Source organism: Indicator indicator, chromosome 1 (assembly GCF_027791375.1).
Source record: "Indicator indicator isolate 239-I01 chromosome 1, UM_Iind_1.1, whole genome shotgun sequence".
Lineage (NCBI taxonomy): Eukaryota > Metazoa > Chordata > Aves > Piciformes > Indicatoridae > Indicator > Indicator indicator.
The window spans coordinates 9,183,269-9,209,133 of NC_072010.1; the positions used below are offsets into that span (position 1 = coordinate 9,183,269).

A 25,865-nucleotide genomic window follows, 5' to 3' on the forward strand; every position below is an offset into this window, starting at 1 on the left:
CTCTGCCCTGGTGAGACTACACCTGGAATACTGTGTCCAGTTTTGGGGTCCTCAGTTCAAGAAAGACTGCTGAGAGAATCTGCAGAGAGAACTGCTGGAGAGAATCCAACGGAGAGCCACGAGGATGATTAGGGGACTTGAGCATCTCTTCTATGAAGAGAGACTGAGATTCCTGGAGCTGATTAATCTTGAGAAGAGAAGACTGAGAGGGCATCTAATCAATGTATATAAATATCTGAGGGGTGGGTGTCAAGTGGATGGGGCCAATCTCTTTTCAGTGGTTCACAGTGATAAGACAAGGAACAATGGGTTCAAACTTGAACATAGAAGATTTCACCTCAACACGAGGAGAAACTTCTTTGCAGTGAGGGTGACAGAGCACTGGAACAGGCTGCCCAGGGGGGTTGTGGAGTCTCCTTCTCTGGAGACTTTCAAAACCCACCTGGATTCATTCTTGTGTGGACTACCCTAAGTGATCCTGTTCTGGCAGGGGGGTTGGACCTGATGATCTCTTGAGGTCTCTTCCAACCTCTAATATACTGTGATACTCTAACTGAGGTCTGAAGAGGCATGATGTAAGATGTCTCTGTAATCCTTGGGCCAATGATGTCATGAACAAGGTGGCAGTCATCCTCCTATAGATGACAGAAATGATTGCTTTTTACGCTGTTTCTGACAAATCAGGGTATCCATAAGGCTGGAAAAATTTAGGGTGTTACAACTGTCTCTCTAGCCACAGAGAATTAGTGTAACTCCAATGAAGCAAAAATAAAGCACCTTGTGATGATAATTTCATAGTTCTCAAAGTTTTGAAACTTGTCGCTGCTTCTGTGTTTGATGCTAAAATTGAATTTTCACTGGAGTTTTTGACATTTGAGAGTTTTATTTTGAGCTCAGAGACTTAATATATCTGGACCATCCACCCTTATACGTAGATTTGGAAGAAGGAGATTCTAACCAGTTTTAGTGGGATAATACATTTGATATCCTTAATGAGAAAGGTAATTAGTGATAACAATGATAAGAGTAAGCTTAGGATTTGGGAGCTTAAATCTGAAGTCTTTATGGGCTGAGAACCCAAGACTCATGTTTTTCTGTATTTGTCACACATCTATATTTATATACATCTATATTTTTATAAGTTTTAACCAATTGAATAGATCATAAAAAAGAAAGATGAAAAAGATATGTGGGGAAGGTAAGAGACAAAACTGTCTTAACCAACACCTTCAGGTGAAAAACATTTCAGAAGTCCTTTTCTAGTAGGAACTTGTTTCAAAATAGACTTGGCACCTGGGGTGTGACATATTTCATATTTTGATCTTTTATAGCCCAAACTGCCTTCTAAAAGCCTATCAAAAGGACTGTAAAAATTTACTCTAGGGTGATTATATTAGTCACAGGAATTATAAACTGCTAAAACAGCTTTTGAAATAACTGGGTGTTATTCTGAAATCGAGGCGCCTATGTACGTCAAAGGAATTAGGGAAGAAGAATACAGTCTTTACCCAAGAAATTAACCATAGTTCCTCAAAATAAAAATATAACTTTATTTTTTAGTAAAAAAGCCCACCCTAATCCTCTAAAATTAATAAGGGAAAATAAACTGAATTTCCATACTCAGTGCAGTCAAAATTGCCATAGGTTTTTATTACTTCTAAATTACAACAATATGAAGATAATGTTAATATGATGAACTGTTATAAAAGAGGGCATAACAAAAGACATGAAGAGACATGAATAGAAGTATTTTTACTAATCTGGGGTAGTAGCTACCAAATCATGAGGTATGGACACAACCCAAACTAATAAATTCTCTTGATGCACACTCTCTCAGAGGATCTGTTCTGGGTGGTAGGGATTTCTGATCCAGAATATGCATGTACAACATCCCCATGTTGCTCAGAAAGCTGTACTTAGTTTTGCTGTATGATCATTATTCTCTGGGTAAAAAAAAAAAATTAAACAAACAAACAAAACCAAACATTAACTTCTGACAGCAAAATAAAACAAAAGGCTTTAATCACAGCTAATGTGACATGGAAAAGACAGAAGGCATCTGGAATGTAGGGAAGGCTTTTATTTTGATTCTCTTTTGCTGATGGCCTTCTTGGTCTTTTCCAGCAGATGATTGTCAACTCTCTTGGGACACTTTCTTGATAATCTGGCAGCAAAGACTTGGGTCATTCCATGAACAAAATTAACATTGTAAAGTACTGTTTTTATTGAGGCAAACAAAATAATGCAACCAACACATTTTATGCTCTTAGGTGTCTGCATTGGCTCAAAGCATGGCACTGCCAGTGGCTCATAGAAAGGCAGCAGAGAATTCTCTTTTCATGTTAATTTAGAGTTTGCTGATCTTCAAAGTGTATCTGCAGGAAAGAAGGCCTTGGATGTAAATGCACACACACAAGTGAATTTAATAATACAGCAAGACTGTATCTGCAGTGCCAAAATGCAAAAAAAAAATATAACTCAGGAAATGTCCAATCTGCAATGTAATGGCATATGTAGCTTAAATGATAATAAGAAAGATACAATAACTGAAGGCTGCAACCACAGAAAAACAAACAAACAAAGAAACAAACAAATATATAAAATAAGCAGCATTTACAGTGGATGTACAAGAAAACAACTGCAGTTAGTTTTATGAGAGAGGGTTAATTTTTCCTTTACTTTATTCTCTAGGATGTTTGTAAATATCAAATGACAACAGCAAAACATTCCAGCAAAAAGACATCAATGGTGCCAACTTCAAATCTAAAAAGCAGCATTACACAAGTACTATTTATATTAGCAAATATATGGGGGGAATATTCAAGAAACAGAAGATTCAAGTAGCTAGCCATGGTCATTGAGAATCCTTGAAGAGACTCTCTTCTGTTTCACCTTCCAGTAACATCACATCTTTTACTAACACTTACTGCTTTTGCAATAGCTATCTATTCTGCCATGAAACAGCATGATGCCATCATGCTCTCTCTCTCTTTGATCTGATGCTCTTTCACAGCAGAATCACAGAATCACAGAATGTTAGGGATTGGAAGTGACCTCAAAAGATCATCCAGTCCAACCCTCCTGCCAGGGCAGGATCACCTAGAGTAGATCACACAGGAATGTATCCAGGTGGGGTTTGAATGTCTCCAGAGAAAGAGACTCCACAACCTCTCTGAACAGCGTGTTCCAGTGTCCTGTCACACACACAGTAGAAAGGTTTTTCCTTGTGTTCACGTGGAACCTCCTGTACTCCCACGTGCACCCATTGCTCCTTGTCCTATCATTTGACATCACTGAGGAGAGCGTGGCTCCATCTTCCTGACCCTTGCCATTTATAACTATATAATCATTAATAAGGCCACTCCTCAGTCTCTTCTTCTCCAAGGCAGAGATCTAACTTCCTCAGCATTTCCTCATAAGAGAGACACTAGGTTTTGCAGAATGCATTTTGTTTTCACTGTTTGTTGATGTTTTCTTGATCTAGTAGCACATTAAGAAGCACAGGCTAATAAAATGAAGTTCTTGGTGATACTGGAACTTCATCATATTTGAGAACTCCTTGGGCTTGAGAATTTATAAAGAAGAAGCTGTTTGACATTTTGCTTTTGCTGTTTTGTTTTGTGTTTTGGTTGTTTGCTTTTGCTTAGTTTTGTTGTGTTTTTTTTTTTTGTTTGGTTTGGGTTTTGGTTTGTTTTTTCCCCCCTAATAATTCGTTCTTGAAAGACAAAGATTTCTACTGACCTACAGGTGTGCTGTGTAAAATGCTGATTTATTAGAATCAACTGCAAAAGTCTTGGTGATTTGATTTATAAACCAATCATAATTCCATTCACCTGTTTTAATTTCAGAGCAAGTAGAATTACCTACTATTTTCAGTGTATATGAACCAAACTTTTTATCCTAGTATTTTGTAAACAATAAAATGTAAATTTTATTCTATCTTCTGAAATATTTACTATGTCTGGATAGAATAATGGACAGTATAATGGACAGTGCAAACCATTAGGTGAAGCTCAATAATACATCTTCTATATGCATAGATGTGTTTTTGAGAACTTAAATGAAAAATGTAGCAGAAATATATGTACTTTTTCTTTTTAATCTTCAAAAAGGTGAAAGGGATCTGTACTAAACTATGTAGACCTCACTTCCATTGAAACAGATGTAAAGCAGCAAATTTCATCTTACCAAATGATTTGAAATCCTGTGAAATTTGTGATAGGCAATTCTTTCTTCTAAAAGCCAGACAGTCCTATTGGTTTATGTTTTGTTGTAGGGTACAGTGAAGTGTTAGTTTTTTACTGTGATCACTAAATCATGAAATAGTTTATACTTCTTACGTTATTGAAAAGAGGGTCTCCAACCCTCTATTAGACAAATTCAGAATTATCTTTATATTTTGCATTTCTAAGTTATTTTTGCTCTTGTCTTATTTTATGTGACTAGAAGTAGATCCAGAAAGCAACTTTATGAAGAATAATGTACCATAAATAAGGAAGATGGGTGCTCCTTTTCATGTTTTGAATAATGACTATCTCACACAGACTACAATCTCAGTAGTCTTGTCAGTAGAACTGAAAAGCTAGCCAGTATCTTTTTGTATGCCATTCAGGCACCCTTTCCACTGAGGGTTCAATGTACTCTCCCTGTCCGAGGTTAGACTGCTTCCTAGGATGTACACTAGACTGAATAAAGGAGGTGTGATGAAATTCTCTTAATTTCGGGTTTTTTTAGGGTAGTGTATTTTTTTTTTTTCTGAAGAGGCTTGGATGGTGGAAAGCCTAGAATGCAAGTTTCCTCTCTCCTGGTCAAGGGCTGTAAACTTTAAGCTAATTCATGAAAGGCAAATATCGTCTCCAACTACCGGCAAAGCAAAAGTTGTGATAATGAGGGTTTGGGAGGGATCAGTCCTGTAATTATCACATTTTTCATGGCATATTCCCTAATTAAACCTGTGACAGGATTGAGACGCATGAATGTGTAGTTTGAAAATTCCCATTTGTGTTCAAATCTGTGAAAGCAGAATTATATTCCTTCAAGCAGCTTAATGGCAGAGACATAGGCCTCTCCCACCTCTCAGGTCAGGCAGGACATGGAGGACAGCAAGGTAAGTAGCAAGCACATAATTCCTCTTGCAACATCCTGAGACCCAAAGTACTTTGGGTAGCTTGAATTCACAGCAATAGGACAAGACCAGAGAGAGAGAATGAAAAGAATATTGCTTGCTCTCTGTATATAGATAAGGATGACTGTAACTTAAGACTCTGATTAATTTTTACACTGGGCTTCTTCATGCTACTCTGCTGCTATTTAGAGGCTTTTCATACACAACTTAATTATCTGGCTTAATCCAATCTGGTAGGATTCCTCCTGTGAAAAGTGATCTGTAATGAACATAAAACCCATCATACCAGCTCTGCTGTGTCTTCCATTTTGACCATATGGAGGAGCACAGTGAGCAATAAAAAAGAAAGAATAATGTCAACTATTGAAAAAAAACCCAAACACCAAAAAAACCCCCAAACCTCAATACATTATTAAGTAAGGAGTTATACCTGGGGAGCAAGAATAGAACTAAAACTATATCTCAGATTGGAGCACCCAGAAAATTCAAGCAGTTGGTATAACAGGAAGTCCTTGAAGTCAGTTCAGTTTAATTTCACTCAACATTTATGAAAACAACCTTATGAAACATACTCATCACTTTAACTCAGCTAATTCTCAAACATGAGGAAACCTGGGATTACATCTCTGTGCAGCTTAGCAGGAACCTCATTAATTTTACTGCTGAAGACTTCACCTCAGATATGAATGAGCTTGTGACATTCACCAGACCTGTGAAATATAGTAGCAGGTAAACACTTGTTGTGAGACAATCAAAATAACTTCCATAAAATCTCATTTGTACTCAGGTTTATTTAGTCTTCTGTGTACAGTGACATGACATAGCAACTTAAATCTGGTAGGATTTAATTATTGGACTTGTAGTCTCAGCCTGGAAGCAAGGTATTAGAGCTGTAAAGAAGAGTGGTTTCGAGGAATGCCTCATTTGCTATAGGCACTGGCTACAATGTCTGCCCAGAGACTCAAAAATGAGTGATGGCCTGTTGATGGAAGCACTAGAATAAGGTTGGTGTCACAAGATTATTGTCACAAAAAGTGCATCAGGATGAGAAAAAATAATGCTGATTCCAACCAGTGCTGCATACTCCCAGAATAGCCTATTTCAAAGCAAGGCTATATAAGCTTCCAATACAAATGAAGCAACAGCCCGCACATCCCTGTTACTTTTGATGGCAGTGCACAAGAATATCAGCAATGGATGAGGGCTGTGGCATACTAAGTACTGCACAACTGATGAATAAAAATAAAGGCCTTATCTCAAACCTCCTATTACAAGAGATAAGATTTTTGAAAAAAAAGTGAGAAAATCATTGCAGAGTCTCTTTTGACATGCTGGGTCAGAATGGGTAGTAATGCAAGATTGCCACCGTGTGTGAAATACCCATATATTGGTGTTTCAGGGACCCAGGTTAGTGAAACTGCTAAATGGCCTTGTAGAAAGAACAGTAAATCTGTGCAAAGAAGCAGAAATTATGAAGATGGATGAATGCAGCTGAGTTTGGAAAATGTCCTTTCTGTAGCTCAGCTGCATGCCAGTGGCCGTTCTGGTGCATTGCAGATCATTAAAAGACCAAAGAGCAGCACTAAATAGTTTTTTTCAGAATTGCCTACCTGGGAGCTCAGACTCACCAATCTGTCAACTTGACTCCTTTTTTTTCTGATGCAGGAATCAGACCTGATTTATTTAAGGTATGGACCTCTTAAGGTAATACTGAATTAAGTAGGAGGATAAGGGAGCAATTAGTCCTTCAGGTAGCAGTTAATAAATTAAAGGTTATCTTATAGTTTAATTTTCTATGTTTTAACGTAGAAGTGTGTAAGGAGAGCAATCCAAATGACTGAACTTCTGATGCAATATATCAACTTTTACTACTTATATTTTTTAAACCAAACATTTTATTAAAAGAAAAAATAAAAATCCTGATATACCACTTTCCATACAGCTCATACAGGATATCGCCATGACAGTTAGACTAAGTAAATAACAAGTAACTGTCATGGTAGAGCCATGACATGGCCCAGTACAAATCCAGACAGGCCTTAAGATGTCTAGACAGGGTCCCGTTCTCTCCTCTCCTTCCTGCAGAAAGACAGGGCAATGTGGGAAAAAGAATAAAGGGGACAGGACTCCTGCCTGTCTGGTAAACAAGATGTTTACCTGGAATAAGAGCACATAAGATGACCACTGCTCCACCAGAAACAAGGCCTTTGTTTCTGCCTTTTATGCTTATAGCCTGGCAGAACACCTTTCCATTGGGCAGCTACAGGTTAGCTTCAGTTGCCCCATTGGACCACTCAATCTCTGGCAAGTTGTATATATACAGGTTGACTTGGTAGCCACTCTTGCCTTGCTTCAAGCCTTGCTCAAAGCCTTCTTTCAAGCCTACTTGGACCCACCTTGTAGAAGCTGCCTCGAGTTGCCCTGCCCAGCCCTGCCTTAAGCACCTGGGATATAGCCGCGAGCCCATACACAGCAAGGCAGAGAAGCCACAAGTCTTAGAAGCTGGATCCACCTAGCCTGCTTCCCCTTGCCACTAGAATCTTGCCATTCCTCAGTTTACCCAGGAACCAAGCAAGCGCCCATCGTGAGAAGCGTTGTTAACCGCCCGCTGTCCGCTGAAGCCAGATCAGCCTGGGACAACATGGCAAACCCTCCTTGCCAGCAATCCGCTGTGCCAGCGCTGTACGAGAGCGCCCCAAAGCCTCATAGCTAGCATAGTGGCAGCAGCAGCATCCCCCATGTGGGTAAAACCAGCTGTGAGTAATTAATTCATTGCCTTTTGGGTTTAAAGGCTCTTACTGAGTCTCTCTCCATTGTGATTGAGCACTATCTGCTCTCGGGGACCTTCTCTTTCCAAGTTATAGCCTCCTAATTTGATAGAATTGTTTGTATTTTGCCCTAAGACTGTATATTCCCATTGTAAATATATATTCCAACTGTACAACGATCCTATTCAATGAGTTTTGGCAATTTTTATTGATAAAGGGTTACTAGTATTTTTATTAATACCAGTTTGACATATTTTTTATTAATTAAGGGTAATTACTTAACTCCTCCCTTTACAACAGTAATTTAAGCTCCAAATGTTGTTTGCATTCCATAGAATTTGATTCTTGTATTTTTCTGATATTTGATGGAAGCGGTTTGAAGTTATTCTGATTTTAGAGAGAATATTTTGAATCCAAATTGTAAAACAGATTTGCAAACTCTGGAAATGGAGTTGTTATCAATTAACTTATTCTTATTTTTTTTTCATCCAGGATAAAACTGTAGCAACTGAAAGTTCTGCTCAGTAAAGGAGATAAAAAAGTTAAAAAAAAAATTCCACCAGAAACAAACAAAACAAAACAAAACTACAACCCAAACCTAATTGCATGAAAAGATTTATTTGTCCGTAAATGGTAGACATCATACTTGTAAAAACAGCTAATTGGAATTGCACTGCAGTAAACTCTTCAGTCTATTATTATGTGCATTGAAGGCCATCTGGAGAGCTTACGTATGTAAATTCAGGGGCTAACAAGAGTTGTTCTGAATAAAAGATCTATCAATTTATTTAAATGCAGCATGGAAGGGAACCAAAATACTTAATATCCTGGGGTATATTAGAAAGGATGTGGTTACTGGGTCGAGGGAGGTTGTCCTCCCCCTCTACTCTGCGCTGGTGAGGCCACATCTGGAATATTGTGTCCAGTTCCCAGTCCCTCAGTTAGAGAAGGGCAGGGAACTGCTTGAAAGAGTCCAGTGCAGAGCCACAAAGATTATTAAGGGAGTGGAACATCTCTCTTATGAGGAAAGGCTGAGGGATCTGGGTATCTTTAGCTTGGAGAAGAGGAGGGTGAGGGGTCACCTCATTAATGTTTATAAATGCATGAAGGGCGAGTGTCAGGAGGACAGATCCAGGCTGCCCTCAGTGATTTCCAAAGATAAGACAAGGGGCAATGGGTGCAAGCTGGAGCATAGGAGTTTCCACGTGAACATAAGGAAAAACTTTTCCACCATGAGTGAGAACACTGGAATGGGCTGCCTAGAGAAGTTGTGGAGTCTTTCTCTGGAGACATTCAAAACCAGCCTGGATGCATTCCTGTGTGACTTAGTCTAGGTGATACTGCTCTGGCAGGGATGTTGGACTAGATCTTTTCAGGACTGTTCCAAACCCTAATGTTCTGTGATTCTATGAACTTATATTAGATCATCTTCCTCTAGGAATCAGAAGATTGACAACAGAATACCTGATCTTCAGTCTCTTTAACGAGATCCTTGGAGGAATATAATGACTGATGCACAGATTTCATAAGAAAATAGGAGGAAAAAAAGTCACTTTCATAAATAATTATAAACTTACTACTGTGCAGACTAGTTTAGCACCATAAACTGGTCTCAACTGCTGGTGCATTGGAAATCCCTTTGCAATACCATGTTGGTAGTTACCAAAGACCAGTCTTCTAGTTGAAAATCTCTAGTTTAGGCACAATTCTTAGTTAAGTTACTAGGAATAAAAAACAAAGAATGCAATTTTACTTCTGAAACATTCTGAGGCCATTCCTCAACACCAGTCACAAATGGCACTGTCAAACTTGCCCATGATTAAATGTTTTCTCTCACCTTCACTTCAACAAGATGGTCTCACCCCTCTGCCTTCTGAGAACAATTCATGTAATGAGTTATTTCTCAAATCATGCTTCTGTCAAGAAAAGTGCTGCTGGGTTTGGGTTAAAATCATGCCTGGGAGTGTGCTAATAATATATCATTCAAGACAACGACGGATTAATGTTAAACTCTGTGTCCTTAACCAGTGTCTTAACTTCTAAAAACACACAAGAAAGCACCTTCTCAACTATTATATTCAACTGTCTTTTTTTCATGGACAACATCTTCCTGTAGTGTTGGACACATGCTCCATCCTTAAATTACATAATTTTTCTCGTTGTTCTTCTCTGAGAGGCTGTTCCAGAACCTTAGAGTTTTCATTATTAGGCAAAAATAAAATCCTTCTTTACTCATACCTAATTGACATTAAATTCTTCTTTTTTTTTTCCTTTATAAATTGTTCTTTCCCTTCCTTATGGTTATTATTTATTTTTCTTCTTTTCTATCTCTCTCACACAACCCTTAGCCACACTCTTTCAGAAGGAGCAAATCAACCCATTTTGTGTCTGTCAACTCAACAAAATTATGTAATCTAGGCTTCCTACCATAGGGGATCTTCAGTATTTGTTATAAGATTCTCCCATTCCAATTTTAATAGATGTCTGTGGAATTAAGAGCATGGAAAAGTACAAAGTATTCCTACCCAAGGCTTTCTATATCAGTGTTTATCTGATTGGAGGAAAATGTGTTTTAGATGATCTGCCTCTTCTCTAAAGCTTATTCAGATCCAACTAAAGACAATAGAAAGACTGTAATTATCTTCAGAAGTACCTATCTAATCTTCTTTGAACTTGTGGCCTTTTCAGCATGGGTGTTTAAAAATGAGTGGCAATCTGGAATTCTTTATTTCACAATTTATTTCATGACTGAGTAAGTTGTCTTAAATGTCTGTTGTTGAAAAGTGAATTCCTGTGATTCATGTTTATGACAAATTATAGGAGTGATCCTTGTGGCAGTACAAACATTATATCCTCGATGTTAGGAAGCTTGGGCTCTACCTAGATGTGGCAGAGTTATACTGAGGATCTCTCTTCATAGAACACCTTGTTTTTATCACCACCATTCATCTTGTCTGCACAGCACTACATGGATGGATTTAAAGGGCATGAGAAGTATTTGCAGTCAAGAATGCTGCCACAAACTTCTCCTGCTGGGGGACAAGGAGGCATTTTCACACACTCCTCCTCAACATATGGTCCCATCAGTTTGACTCATTCTCTGTGTCCACAAGCCTTCATAGATTTGGAGTTGACACTAGTTTTATTATGTTGCATAATGTTACTCCTTATAATCACATTTCTTCTGGATTGGATGAAAGGATTCAGCAATTTCAGTTTGAATGGATTCCAAGTGAGAACTGCTCTCTGATGATACCCACAGAGCAGTCAGCTGAGTTGCGTATCAAGGTTTCACATACTAGCTTCTTACCCTACTCAGAAATTTCATTGTAACTTAAACATGTAGCACACCATACTAAGGGCTTTCAGTGACTCAAGATGAATTATAAAACTACAGATTTTAAATTTTGCTATTGCAAAATGTAGCTTATTGTTAAATTTTGCTATTGCAAAATGTAGATTATTGCTAATGCCATATTGTATGGCATTAGCTCCAGTTGAACACTTCAGCCTTTCTCCAATAATATTGATGGTTAGTAATAGATGAATCATAGAAATAGTGCAGTCAAATTAGGAGGGAATGTTAGTAATGTAATTTTAGGAGGGCTGTGACTTCATAGTCTAAGAGTAATGAAGGATCTGATTAGAAAATTCCAAGCAACATTTATGAGAGATTGTATAGGGCTTCTGTGAGATTTATGTCACACAGAAAAGCAAAAACTTCATTTGTAATTGTCCTTTCATTTTTGGTACTAAATGTGATCAGAGCAGGCACAGGAGAATAAACAGAACATGGAGGGCAGTAGTGGTGGTATCCAACCCCAGCATAAAGCATATGCATTTAGTCTTCTCCATGTAAGTGTCTGCATGTGAAGTAGGCATCTAGATTCCTGTTGTATTGAATCAACACCAAAGGGTGATTCCTTTGCTTAAATACAAGCTCTGCCTGACTCCATTCTGCCACTTAAGAGTTCAGACCTCCCACAGATGGTGGACCATATTTTACAGCCTCATGCAGTTGTTTTATGTATCTCAGAGCATCTCAAGTAGTTCCAGATACCAATATATAGAGAAGTGAATTGAGCTTTAGGTTTCTCTTACAAGATAACATGCATTGCTCTCTAGATTTCTCAGTAAATGTTGACTAAGGTACAGTTCAGTTGCCTGCATAAGCACCGAGAAGTCTTTGAGATGAAAGAGATTTACATGGGCTGGAAGATAAGGACCTATGGACACTTCCACATACAGAAAACATTTCAAATGACACAAGATTAATATGCAAAACTTAAACAAGTTTCTGTTGTCTGAAAACTACATCTTCTAATGGCTTTATTGGATAGTGACTAGATCTTCATTCACCACAGCAGGATATGAGACATTGATGGTCTTTGTAAGTCCCTTTCTATGATTCTGTGGTCACTGTAGTTGTGTTGAAAAGGACTTCTGTAGCTAGTGTAGAAGCTGTCATAGGTTTTTTTCTTAGGTGTTATAAAAAGATAGGCAAAATGAAAACATCAAATGTTCTTTTTCTCTGAAGTCCTCCTCCTTGCCTGTTGCAGCTTCTACGTCATGGAGATTAGCCTTTAAGGTTGACATGTTCTGATGATTTATGACCAGAATTAAAGAATGAGCACTGGATGAACAGCAGCCAGTGGCTAGGGCAGCAGCATAAAAATAAAAAAAAACCCACATCCATTAATGTATCCACAGGAAAAAATTATCAATGAATGACTGTGAGTGTGGGGTTTCACTCTGTCTTTGACACTGCAAGATGCTTCTTGTCTCAGGTGAAGAAGAGTGAAGAACATCAATCCAACATTAGGAAGAGCAAAGTCCGATACCTGGGAAGGAACAGCACCATGCAGCAATATATGTTGTAAGGCTGCTTGGAAGAAAGGGCCCTGGAGATCTTGGCAGATGCTAGGTTAAACATGAACCAGCAATGTGTCCTAGTGTTAAAGAAAGGAGAATTTGAGTAAGTGACTTTCTAACCTCAACCATTCTCTGATTAATATAGTCAGATACATTAAAAATTATGAGATTCTTTTTATATGACTCAGGAGGAAAAGCAGGGTCTGAGCTAAGAATGCAAAGTTCAGGAGCCTTCGGAGCACAGCAGATGTTAACACTGACTTACAAGCCAATGCACTCTCAACTCAAACTCTTGACTTGCTGCTGATGCAGTGCTAGGAAATGGAACAGGAAGCAAATTAGCGACTTCAGGTTGGTGGTGCTGAGATGTGTTAAATGTGCTGCAAGAAGAAGGTTTCTGAATGGTTTTGAGTCTTAGCTGCATGAGGTGTATGATGAGTTGATTCAGTCTAGATGTAAGGAAATCTTATTAAAATTAAGGCTAAGTTGGACAGAAATAGACACGAGAACATTGGATAGATAGTAATATATAAAAAGTCAATACATCTATTTATATTATTTCTTACTGCAGAAGCTGTTGACCTGACACCCAAGCAGTGACTGCTGATGAAAAGAGCCACAGACAGGGATTGAGGTATGTCAGCTGTGTCTCCCAGCAATTTCCCTTAAGCCTTTAGAACCATTTCTGTCTTCTTGGCTTTGGACTTCTCTGGCTGACTGCTGTCCTCATCCTGACCTTGCCACAATACTGGGAAAAACTTCCAGAAAAATGAACTCTATCAGATGACACAGTGGGAAAAAAAAAAAAAAAGGTGGAAGAAATAAACCAGCAAACACACTTCATCCTCCTTCTATCCTTTTTCCAAAGCATTGAAACAGCCTTATAAACATTGAACAGCTCAGGTAAAGCAAATCAGTTTGACAACAAATGTGACAGAAAGCTTGGGGCTGTAGAGTATCTCTCAACATTATGGGACAGATTTGTAGGTGAGAGTAAAATAATCCCTGAGCATAGCCCTGTTCATTCCCATCAGGGACTGTAACTCTTTTAATATCTCTGTGTGCTTATATGTATGCGTATAGATAGATATATAGATATAGATATAGATTAGATATATATGTTCATCCAGCACCCAGTATGGGATACTAATGTGTGCCACAGGTGTCCATCAAATATAGCAGTATAAGCTCTCTTTTCTCCTGCAGTTTTGTCTTAGCACACAGAAGTAAAGAACTTCAAGGACGCAGAAATGCATCCAGTGCTTTGTGTTTATTCCCAGCACATAGACACTCGAACAGCAATAAAATTGTTCAACTCAAGTTGGAAAAGCATTATGACTGTTGGCAAGCAATGAACACAGGATATATTTTACTTTGACTCTAAAGTTCTCGTATTCAAAGTGCCTGTTTGCATACCAATAAGCAGAAAGCTGTTCCAACTTCTAAGAAAACTCAGGCTATGCTTAGAAAAGAAAGAAAGAAAGAAGAGTCAATATCTAAAGACATAATCACTAACAGAGTGGGTCAGACCAAAATTACCTGGGGATCAATATGTTGCCTCTGATGTTTGCCAGAAGTGGCTATATGCACAAGGTTCTTTCCAGTTCTAATTTATGCTTATTTCCTGCTGCTGGTGATTTAGCAGCTCCCTGAATCAGAGGCTGAGTTTGGATTTACTGCATTCATTATTCACCAATGAGATTACCTTTCCTAAAGCTGTATCATGCTTTTTTATTGTTCTCTGTTAGGCTCAAATATCTTAACTAACTTTCCTCTTACACAGCGTTTTGACTGGCTATGCAGATCCCAAACTCTTTCACTATCCTGTGGTTCTAAGCATTATTACCTAAGTTTTCCTGATAGTAGTCAATATTGGAGTAGTATGTTTGATTTTTTAAATAATATCAGAAAGGATTACTATTTCAATGATATTTACATTTCCTTTATCACACATTTATCAAAAACATGCCAGAGATGATATAAGTACTGACCACAGAATAAAACTTCGAATTTGGAGGAAGAAGGCCAAGGCAAATTATATTTCATGTTCTTACCCACAATAGGACAGTTTCTAATGACCATCCTCGTCTGAAGTTGCTTCTAAATATAAAGGATCCCATACTGTTTGACAAAGCACTGACATTGCAATTAAGTGTAGGTTAATCAACATTGAGTTTTAATATATAATGTTCTTAAAGCATGTTATGGGATTTTTTTTTAAGAGTAAGAAAATATTTGAAGCAATCTCCACCTCTTTCCCCACCCCCTCTATACTCTGCCCAAGGACTGAGCAATGATTTGAATGCATTAAATCGGAAGAACTTGACTTAATTCATGGTTCATTTTTTATTTTAAAATAACAAAAGATTCATTACATTGCTCCTTTGTTCCATGGCAGTGGTTATAATAAATTCATCCATGCTCCCCCAAGACCAACCTCAAAGAACATAAACTTTATTCAGTATTGTGAGTAGCAGAGACAAAGAAAATACATCAGGTTTGTCCTCTGAAGTTCACACTCTTCATTAGTCTCTGCAGAAAGTTATCAAAGGTGTAGGATGTTTGGGAACAACATTTTTGTAAACTTAATATAATTGGTACTATGCAACAAAATACCAAAGATGAACTTGGAGAGTCATATAAAGCTAGTTAATGGCAGCTAGAAAATCATGGCATATAATTTTCTATAATTTAGCTAGAAAATGCTGTGCACACTATAAATGGACCAAAATAACCTTCACTTTAGGTAGCCTTCTTTTCAAAAAAGCAATTACTACTTGTTAGCCTTTGAATTTTGCTTCTACTTAACAACACTAAAAAGAATACAGGTCTAAAATGTTTTAGAGAAGCTTTGTTATATAGGTTTTTTTCATGTGTTAAATGTCCACTATCCAATTTTAGCAGAAAAAGAAAATATTAAACTCTGTGGTGCATTTTTGATCTTTCATTTCCAACAGAGACATTCTACAATTCTTCTCTATTCTCCTATATTGCATAAACTAATACAGTATATAATCATCTCTCAGTTTTGCACTGCGATCTGTTATCACAGACCTTTACATTGACACAATCCTAGCGACTGAAATGAAACTCTGCATGGGTGGAAGGAACTGCTTCACTACAGAAACAGATGTTAAATTAGAAGGGGTAAGAATAACTTTCCCATACAACATATAGAGGTTGAAGAGAGTTTGCAGTGAACAATTCTTCATGGAACTTAGCTCAATGGGCACTCAAGAGGAACCTCTCTTACATGCAGTGGCAACTCATGTTTCTCACTCATTGACCATCTCATCATAAAACAATGACTCCAGAGATTAAATTCTAATTACATGGAACAGCAGCAACTGATGTTTTCCAAATAGTGGGGTGGGGAAGAGAGTAAACATGAAAAAAATAATAGATTTTCTGGGACACCTATAGAAATTTATTAATTTCCTTTTGCAGAGGCAGATTGGGTCACCCTTAACATGTTGGGTGACCTTTAATGGTTGGATCAAGACTTAACAGCTCTGATACAGACCTGTGAGACACATGCAATCTGAAATTCATATTCATTGCTCTTCTTGGTACTCAGGGAGGGTTTTAGCTCAATTATACTGCTCTTAATCTAATCTCTTTTAATTACTATAACAGATGCATGTTATATATATGTTATATATATGTTGTATATATTCCAATACCCCTCAGCAGGGGGATTAGAACTGGGTGATCTTTAAGGTCCTTTTCAAACCAAACTACTCTATGATTCTGTGACTACAACAGTGACTGTAAAGTAGTCCTTTATTTTGTGGAGTTCTGTAGCCTTTTGTCCAAGCAAGAGTACCCAGTAATTGAAATGGTTATTTCTTCAGGCCCTTGCTGAAGAATGTTTTCTTCCTCGTACTCATTCTGCTTCTTCTTATAGCACAGTGCCCTATACCCCTTTTCAGTACAGTCCAACTTGGTCACTAAATTCAGAGTTGCTTTTTCCTTCGCCTGGTGCTGACTCCGAGACGTCTGTTTTGAACAGGTTTTCTTCAGATTGGTGCTATTGACAGGCTTTCTGAAACACTAGCTCCCACCAAACCAGGCTAGTTGTTCTGGGGAACCATGCTTTTAGCCCAGATCTTTCCATCCTGGGTTTTATATTCACCACATTGTCACAGAACCGGCCAGCCTAAATGCTGCTCCAACATGAAGTCATCACACATATTTAAAGCCCAGACTACTCAGTCATGATGCGGACATCACATTTCCAGTTTTGCACTGGTGGGCTAGCTAGAAAAGCTGCTGGTTTTGCAAGTGACCTCAGATGGGCACCAACTGCCTGTACAACCAATTAACTTGTTTTTCTCTCAGATCAGGCTCTTAATCTCATGTTCACTTTCTCTGTAACAACTGTGAAAAGCATGATCATAGGCACAGTGGAGGATAAATGAGGTAATTTATAAATCAGAGCATAGCTGAAGGCTTAATAAGCTTCCAGGCTAAATAAAGAGTTAGGTGTGCATGCCACATATATGCTAAATGGGAAACCTGTGAACCATGACTACAGATTCAGTTGTCTCTATCAAACGCTACATAGGTATTTCTAATGAGTTGAAACAGAAGGCAGTGAAAAAAACAGTTAGAATTGCTGCTTCTGCTTATTCTGCATAAAAGGAAGTTCTCTTTATCACAGGGTACCTTTTGATTGAACATATCTTTCTTCTCCTCTGTTGACAATGGGAAGCAGGGGTTATTTCATGGCAATCAAGCAGTGTGAAGTCAGAAGTGTGCTGTTTCATTTTTATTGGATTAACAACCTCTCCTGCTGCAAGCAGCTCACAAAATCTCCTAAAAGAGAGTGCAATCCAGTGCTTATCATAGCTTCATTGTTCTATTATCACCGAATCAGACACAAAGAACAGGCTGGCAAATCAGTGGGCAAGAGGAAGATCAGTGCTTGACTCAGCAAGCTGTGTAGCACTGAAATACAATTCACTTTTATGATGACACTCCTCATTACTTTCTCATTCCTTTTGAGAAAAACAGGTTGGGGTTGCACTGTAAGTCTTGCCAACAATTGAACTCAGTAATCACAGACAGAACATTCCGGCCAAAGAGAGTAGCTGGTCATCAGGCATTTCCAAAAATAGAAATGGTCTGAGGAGAATGGAGGTGTAATGCCTGTAATGTAACACAAATGTCAGTGTCTGTAAGTATGCACAGTTGCCCTTGCATGATGCAAATAAGGAAAAGAACAATACCAAGAAAGTGGTAGAATTCTGGTATTGTTCTCCTAAAAACCATGATATTCTTACATCTTTTAAAAGAAATATGTTATAGATCTAAACAGGTAAAAGGCTGGATGCTGGAAAGACATGATCTATTGAACTGTTAGGATTAAAATTTAGCTGCCAAGAATATCATGCTCATTTTAGTGCATGCTCTATCAACCACAAAAAAAAAAAAAATATGAAAAAGCAACAATTCAACAGATCTGTCTAGTCTATTCAACTCAACAGGGTAAGCCAAGACACCATGTCGTATGGTTAAGGACACTTATATTTGGGTAGATACCTTTAAAAACTAATTCTTTAATCATTTTATTTCTTCAATGAGTTTAGTTATCTATTAAAAATAAGTATTTTGCCACACAGATCTTTGACACAGGTATTCATCAATTGTAAAATTAAATCACCAGCAACTTATGGAAGAGGTTTTAAAATTTCTATTTGATTTTAGCTTTCTAATTTTTTCCCCCCAGTATATGTATCCATATATATGGGTGTAATGTTTATACAAAAAAAATACACAAGAGGGAGAAAGAATGAGTTTAATGTAGCACAAAACTTCATTAAATAAAACAACAGTTTATTTGGAGCCTCTCCTAGCAAAGTACTGCTGAAGATAAAGATGTCTGTTGTCCTGTTTGAAGTCCTTCCAGTACATGAAGTTGTTGCAAAGGCAGCTGAGGACATAATGGCTGGAATCAAAAACTTCTATTTTAAAGCCTCATATCTCAGCATATTTTTCTTTAACCAAGCATAAATTCTTTCCCTACTACAGTAATCTTCAGGAGTTGCAATTTAGAACCTCATGCACTGTGAACTGTTCATCAGGCCTGAATTCAGATGTGCGAGATTACCCTGAATCAGAGGTCTTCACTGTGTCTGCAAGATCTGGGGAAAACATCCTCCGCACAGAGTAAGACACAGAGGATGAAGGCTGCTTGCTGGTCTGAGAAATATTGATAGTCCTGATTCCTCCACTAAGGAAGGAAAGACCTCTGTAGTACCAAAAGAGTTAAGAAGCTTGCATCTGGCATTGCCATCTGTGCCTGCATAATTGCAGTTAGTGCAACATAAACGGGGCTTTCATTCATGAAGAGAAAGTCTGGCTTATGCTTTGGTGGCATTAGCAACAGCTGCTGGAAATGTGCTTTTACTAAGATGTGTGAGACTTTTATTCATGCCTTGGACACTTCAATAACGCCTTTCCCTTCTTTCTACATCTCAACATACAATGCACCGCTTTTGTCCCCCAAAGGACAGAAGCTAGATAGAAGCTCCTCAGTGCTAGGTCATCACAACATCACAGCACTGTAAATACTTAAGTTTCAAGTATTGGGGGTTCTGCAGTTGTTGCTTAATCAATAGAATTTTTATTTGAAATACAATCGAGAAGTCACAGAAACTGCATCATTTTGCAGATGTTGATAATCCTAATTTGTTTTATGATTGTACTGATTTGAGTGGATTGTAAGGACAGCTCACTTGGAGAAAGCTTAGCCCAGCTGGATGTCATGTCAAAACAGAGTAGGCACAGGGATACACAGCTTTCATGCTTTGAGATGCAACGTTCAAAGGAGATGATAAATTTTAAATTGTTTCTGTCTTAGAGTGTGTCACTGGCTGCTATTATAAAAACACCCATGCATATCAGAAATCTAAACCTTTGTGTTTAATCTGTGCTATTTCTTCTGCAAAATCAGGCTACTACTGCAGAGCAAATTATTTTACTTGTGCATTTCCTTTGATCTTACATCTGAGATCTACAAATGCAATTAAGTGTGATATCACCATTCTTGTCAGTTTGCCAATATTGTCCTGATGTGCTGCTTCCATAGCAAAAAGAAAACAAATATCATTCATGCAATATATGAAAATATGTCTGTAAAATAATTATCCTGGGACAAGTGGTTGTAGATATACAGCTAAAAGAGTTCTCTAACTGAAATACGTTTTAAAACTTTGCTTAGGTTTCTTGCTATTCCACTTTTTATTCTTGTCTGTTGACTCTAGATGTTTATGGGTCAAGAACTGGCTGGAGGGCCAGGCCCAGAGAGTGGTGGTGAATGGTGCCACATCCAGTTGGCAGCCAGTCACTAGTGGTGTCCTCCAGGGATCAGTGCTGGGCCCCATCTTGTTTGATATCTTTAATGATGATCTGGACAAGGGGATTCAGTCCATCATCAGTATGTTTGCAGATGACACCAAGTTAGGAGCAGGTGTTGACCTGTTGGAGGGTAGAAGGGCCCCGCAGAGGGACCTTGACAGGCTGGATGGGTGGGCAGAGGCCAATGGGGTGAGATTTAACAATGGGCCACACTTTGGACACAACAATCCCAAGCAGCGCTACAGGCTGGGGACAGAGTGGCTGTAGGGCAGCCAGACAGAGAGAAACCTGGCAGTGCTGGATGACAGTAGGCTCAACATGAGCCAGCAGTGTGCCCAGGTGGCCAGGAGACCCAATGGCATCCTGGCCTGCATCAGGAATAGTGTAGCCAGCAGGAGCAGGGAGATTATTCTTCCCCTGTACTCAGCACTGGTCAGGCCACACCTTGAGTACTGTGTCCAGTTCTGGGCTCCTCAATTCAAGAGAGATGTTGAGGTACTGGAAGGTGTCCTGAGGAGGGTGACGAAGCTGGTGAGGGGCCTGGAACACAAACCCTATGTGGAGAGGCTGAAGGAGCTGGGGTTGTTTAGCCTGCAGAAAAGGAGTCTCAGGGGTGACCTCATTGCTGTCTACAACTACCTGAGGGGAGGTTGTAGCCAGGTAGGGATTGGTCTCTTCTCCCAGGCAACCAGCAGCAGAATGAGGGGACACAGTCTCAAGTTGTGCCAGGGGAGGTATAGGCTGGATATTAGGAGGAAGTTCTTCAGAGAGAGAGTGATTGCCCATTGGAATGGGCTGGTCAGGGAGGTGGTGGAGTCGCCGTCCCTGGAGATGTTCAAGAGAAGACTTGATGCTGCACTTAATGCCTTGGTCTAGTTGATTGGATAGGGCTGGGTGATAGGTTGAATTGGATGATCTTGGAGGTCTCTTACAACCTGGTAGAGTCTGTTTCTGTGATTCTATGATTTATACACCCAATTCTGTCCATTATTTGAAGTGTTACAACTTTGTGGGGTTTTTTTGGGTTTTTTTGAGTTTTGTCGGGTTTTTTTCCCTATCTATGCAGTAAACTCTCCATATCAACAATCACTATTTTACAATTTAAGATTGCTGATGGAAAAGGGTGCTATGCTGTAGCAGGGGATACACCCTGCTACAAAGAGTAATAATAAAGATAGGGTAGTTTTACGATCACTTATTGTGTGTTGGTTAATAAACAGCTATTATAGAATTGGAACATAAAGCTTTCCTGTGTCAATGCATTGATTTCACAGAATCACAGAATCACAGAATGGTGGGGGTTAATTTTTTTCCTAGCAGCTGCTGCAGTGTTGTATTTAGGATTCTGTGTGAGAATAACGTTGATAACACTTATGTCTTAGTTGGTACAGAGCTGTGCTTACACTAAATAACGGATTTTTCAGTTTTCCATCTCTGTCTGTGACCATGGGCACAAAAAGCAGGCCAGGAGAGCTGACCTGAACCAACTAAGTGGATATTCCATACCACAGAACACCATGCTCAGTATATAAACTGGAGGGAGCGGGCCAGGGCCTGGACCACTGCTCAGGCATCTGTCAGAGGGTAGTGAGGAATTGCACTATGCCTTATTTTCCTGGGTTTTATTTGTTCCTCTTCTTGTTATCACAGAATAAATTACATTTTTTTCATTGCAATTCTACAATTATTATTGTTGTTATTACACATTATTTCATTTTAGTTATTAAACTGTGCTTATCTTAACCTATAAATTTTACTTCTTTTTTTTTTTTTTTTTCTGATTCTCTTCTCCCATCCCACTGGGGGAAGGGTGAACTGCTGGCTGCACGGTGTTCAGTTGTTGGCTGGGGGCAAGCTATGATGCACACTTTGCAAGCAAGTGTTCCTACTGACACTGATTGATCTGAATATTTATCATTTCAGCATCCCTTTTTTTACCCTTCAGAAACTGTCTGGTTCCTATCGCTGCTCCAAGAGGGAGTAGAAGATACCAGTACAGGTAACAAGGCAACCTACTAAGGTAATAATCTCACTTATACACAAGGTAGTTTCCCAGGAAAGCTACATAGGTGATTTATCAGAATTAGGAATTCTTTAGGAAGAGTTTTCCTGTTTCAGTTTCAACTGGAAAGGTTGGCGCTTCCAGTGCTCAGGTCAGAGACAAAGTGAGCTTGTTTTTTGTCTTAAGGTAACAAATGTTGAGGACATCCTCTTCAGATAGGAGACACTGTGGTTCAATGACCTGTTCTTGATTTAGACTAGAAACTTAAGCTTCTTTTTTTATGCATTTCAAATCTGAATGCTCTGGCACCTGCATTACAGTCTATCTAGAAGTCTCTATTCCTGTTTAAGACAAAAAAAACCTGTACATAATCATTGCACCAGAAAGGCAAATTGAGTCAGCAATATTTATTGCTTTAGCCTTAGTAGAAAGAAGTCTTTAGTGGAAACATTTTGGCAGACATAGTTCTTGCCACAGAAATTTGTTATTCTCTGCACGTCTTCCATGTCAATCGATGGAGGAATTATGATGCAGACACTTGTCTAGCGCTGTTGGTGCAGTACTAGCCATTTGGGCAAAAATGTGTTTCCTTTACATAATAGATTCAAAGATGAAAGTTTTATGCAATCTCAACAGCTTTCACAATACAAATAAATTTATTCCTGTCCTGTGTTAAGAAAGACTTGATAATTTAGGGCCTTGCCTAAGACTCACAAGAATGTAGTAGTGAGGACACTTGACATAAATGTCTGAAACCATTTCAAATGTTCTACAACTTCTTTGCACAGGAATGGCAGATGCAATACAGGAATGGTAGGAAACATGTGCCAGTGAAGAATGATTGCTTATAGGTGGTAAGAGACATCTGAAATAGAAATAGGCCTTAGGAGCCAACTTGTAGTGATTGGGAAGCATAAGGCTTGTAATGAGCCTAGAAGAGATAAGAAGTAAAGCAGTGCCTTGAAACTCTTTAACTCTTCTTTCGTATTTTCCTGAATAAGCATTCAGAAGGCAGGATTAATTAGCCTAATTATAATCTTTCTGTGATGCCCAAGAGTATCTCACCCATACAGCAACAGCTACTTCAGTAGGTATTAGTAAATCCTGTGTCATGTATTCCAGCTCTGTGTGGAAGTTCTGGATACTCACAATAAACACAGATAGGTGTGGATGACTTACTGGTAGCTAAAGTCATAATCAGCCCATGAATTGCAAAACAGTAATTGTCAAATGTGGATAAAGGTATTATGGTGACAGCTATTTGTGAGTGGTTTTAGCTGGGATAGAGTTAAGTTTCTTCCTAGCAGCTGTTATAGTACTATCTTCTGGATTTAGCATGGGAATAATGTTGATAACATGATGGTGTTTTAATTGTTGCTGAGCAGCGCTTACACTAAGGCATGGACTTTTCAAATTCTCATGATGCCCTGCCAGTGAAGAGGCTGAGGGTAAACAAGAAGCTGGGAGAGGACAAAGCTGGGACAGGTAGCGCCAACTGTCCACAGGAATATTCTATATTATATGATGTCATATAAACTAGGGGGAAAGCTGTTGGCAGGGAACTATTAGTTTTCATTTACATCACTTGGCTTGAATTTTGTTCTATCATTATTATTGTAGTTGTTATTATTATTATTGTTATTATTATTGTTTATTTCAGTTCTTCAACTGTTCTTATCTCAACCCATGGAATGAGTTCCTACTTTTATCCTTGTGATTCTCTCCCCCATCTCACCATGGAGGCAGTGAGTGAGAGGTTGTGTGGTGCTTAATTGATATCTGGGGTTAAACCACAAAAAGTAAACCTACATTATGTAATATGCATTTCTAGTCTAATTCCATCTTTAAATGGATAAATATTTATTCTGTAAAATTATCAATTTAATTTGAAACTTGTTTTGGTAGAGACAAGAGAAATAATCATTCCCATGATTTATTTAATATTTGCTGCATTATTATAAGTAATTTTACTGCAATTTGAAGCTGTGATATTGACCTATCAATGTCATTGAAACAGTGCTGATTTATACCTTTGGAGAATATGCCTATTTGTGTCTGACTCTGTTAGGCCTTCTTCATGTGAGTAGTGGTCCAAGGACATCAGTCAAAGAAAAGGTGAGTTAGAATTAACATGGCAAATAAAAGTCTATAGAGTAGATGTCAGTGTTTGATTAATGAATCCCTTACTAGTCAATGAACAGAAAAAGAGAAAAAAAATCCAACCATAACAACCATAATAAACCCTGCTGGAAACAATGACACTAAACCAGAAAATGATACCCAGTATCTAGCCTAAGGCACCTGACTGAAGCCGTCTCATTTCTAAGGCAGAGGAGGTGAACCTACATGACATCCAATTACAGAATTTTTAAAACTGTAAGTTCTGTCAGTCATGGTACTAACGTTTTGAAATGACGAAAATGTCTGGTTTTATCTTGAATTATCTATACCTATAACCACATACACCCAGACTTGCCACAGGCAGTGATTTTGCTAAAATATTTGTTGACATCCCCAAAGCTTTATCATACTGTTACTCATGAAGAGGGCTAATCACATAGATCATACAAGAAATACCTAGTCTTATAGTCCTCATAAACAAAACTCATGACTTCCAGCTGCATACACTTCCCATTCCCCATTTGCTTCTCTCCTTCTGCCTCAGCTGATGGGAGAAACTGCGCAAGAATGCCAAGGGAAGGAAAGATGGTAGAGGAAAAGTGATTCCCCTCACTGTCTCATTGCCAGGTATTTGAGACTGCTTAAAGGTCATCACCTTTAGTGCAGAAACGAGGGCAATACAGAGAAGGATATGATATTTTATTATTTGTACTCTAGAGCTCATTTGAGTCATGCTTTTGTGCTACTGCAAGGTGTAATATAGCCTACAACTACCATGCTCACTACACCCTAGGACTCAAAAAAAAAAAAAAAAAAAAAAAAAAAGAGATGAGCATTGTCTGTACCCAAATCTACACACAAATCACCCATGTATGGACATATGCAGAGTCTGAATGCTTTTCCTCGAAGAAATCCTACTGCAGAAAGCAAATTCTTCTCTGCCTATATATTTCTGGAATCAAACCTGGTCTTCTCTGCCTCAGATCCACACATGTTGAAACCAAGAAGCCACTACTATGTTTTTCTGTGACAAACAATCCACAGTGCAATTTTAAAAATTTTGGTGCTTTTTAATGCATCATCCAGCCCATGATTTAACACTTCACTTTAGATTATCCACAAAGTTATTCTAACAGCTATGATTTAATGTACAGTGGTGATTTTCAGGTGCTTTCTAAACATCTACAGATTAGAGTACTCAAAATTATTTCAAAAACAGATTCTTATTAATTGTGTCTTCTAAAATATTACTAAGTTCCAAATGGTCTTTTCCCAGATAAATCAAAGGACAAGGGACCTTGTTCTGAACTCTCATTTTTCAGAGAGAATGTTCAAATTTTATGTCATCATGTTCTTGTTTTAAGGTTAAGAAACTGCTCATTTAGAGAATTACTTATATAAACTCCAGTCACCTTCTGTTCCGCCAGGGTTCCAAAAATTAATTGATTTCTGGCTGTCATCTTGTAAAAGAAGTAAAGGCATAATAATAATAAATAATAAAAATGATTAGATTTTTTTTTCAACAAGAAGGCATTGCATAAAGGGCTTCCATTTTATTCCACAAACACTCCTACAGTGGCTCATGTGTATGGAGACATTTATAATGGTTGGTGCA

At 38.3% G+C, this 25,865-nt stretch overlaps 1 protein-coding gene across 2 annotated transcripts in view; it reads right to left on the reverse strand.

Annotated features, from left to right (window-relative positions):
- Positions 1 to 25,865, reverse strand: part of GRM5 (glutamate metabotropic receptor 5) — a 271,646-nt gene that overhangs the window by 91,521 nt on the left and 154,260 nt on the right. The window lies entirely within an intron of this gene.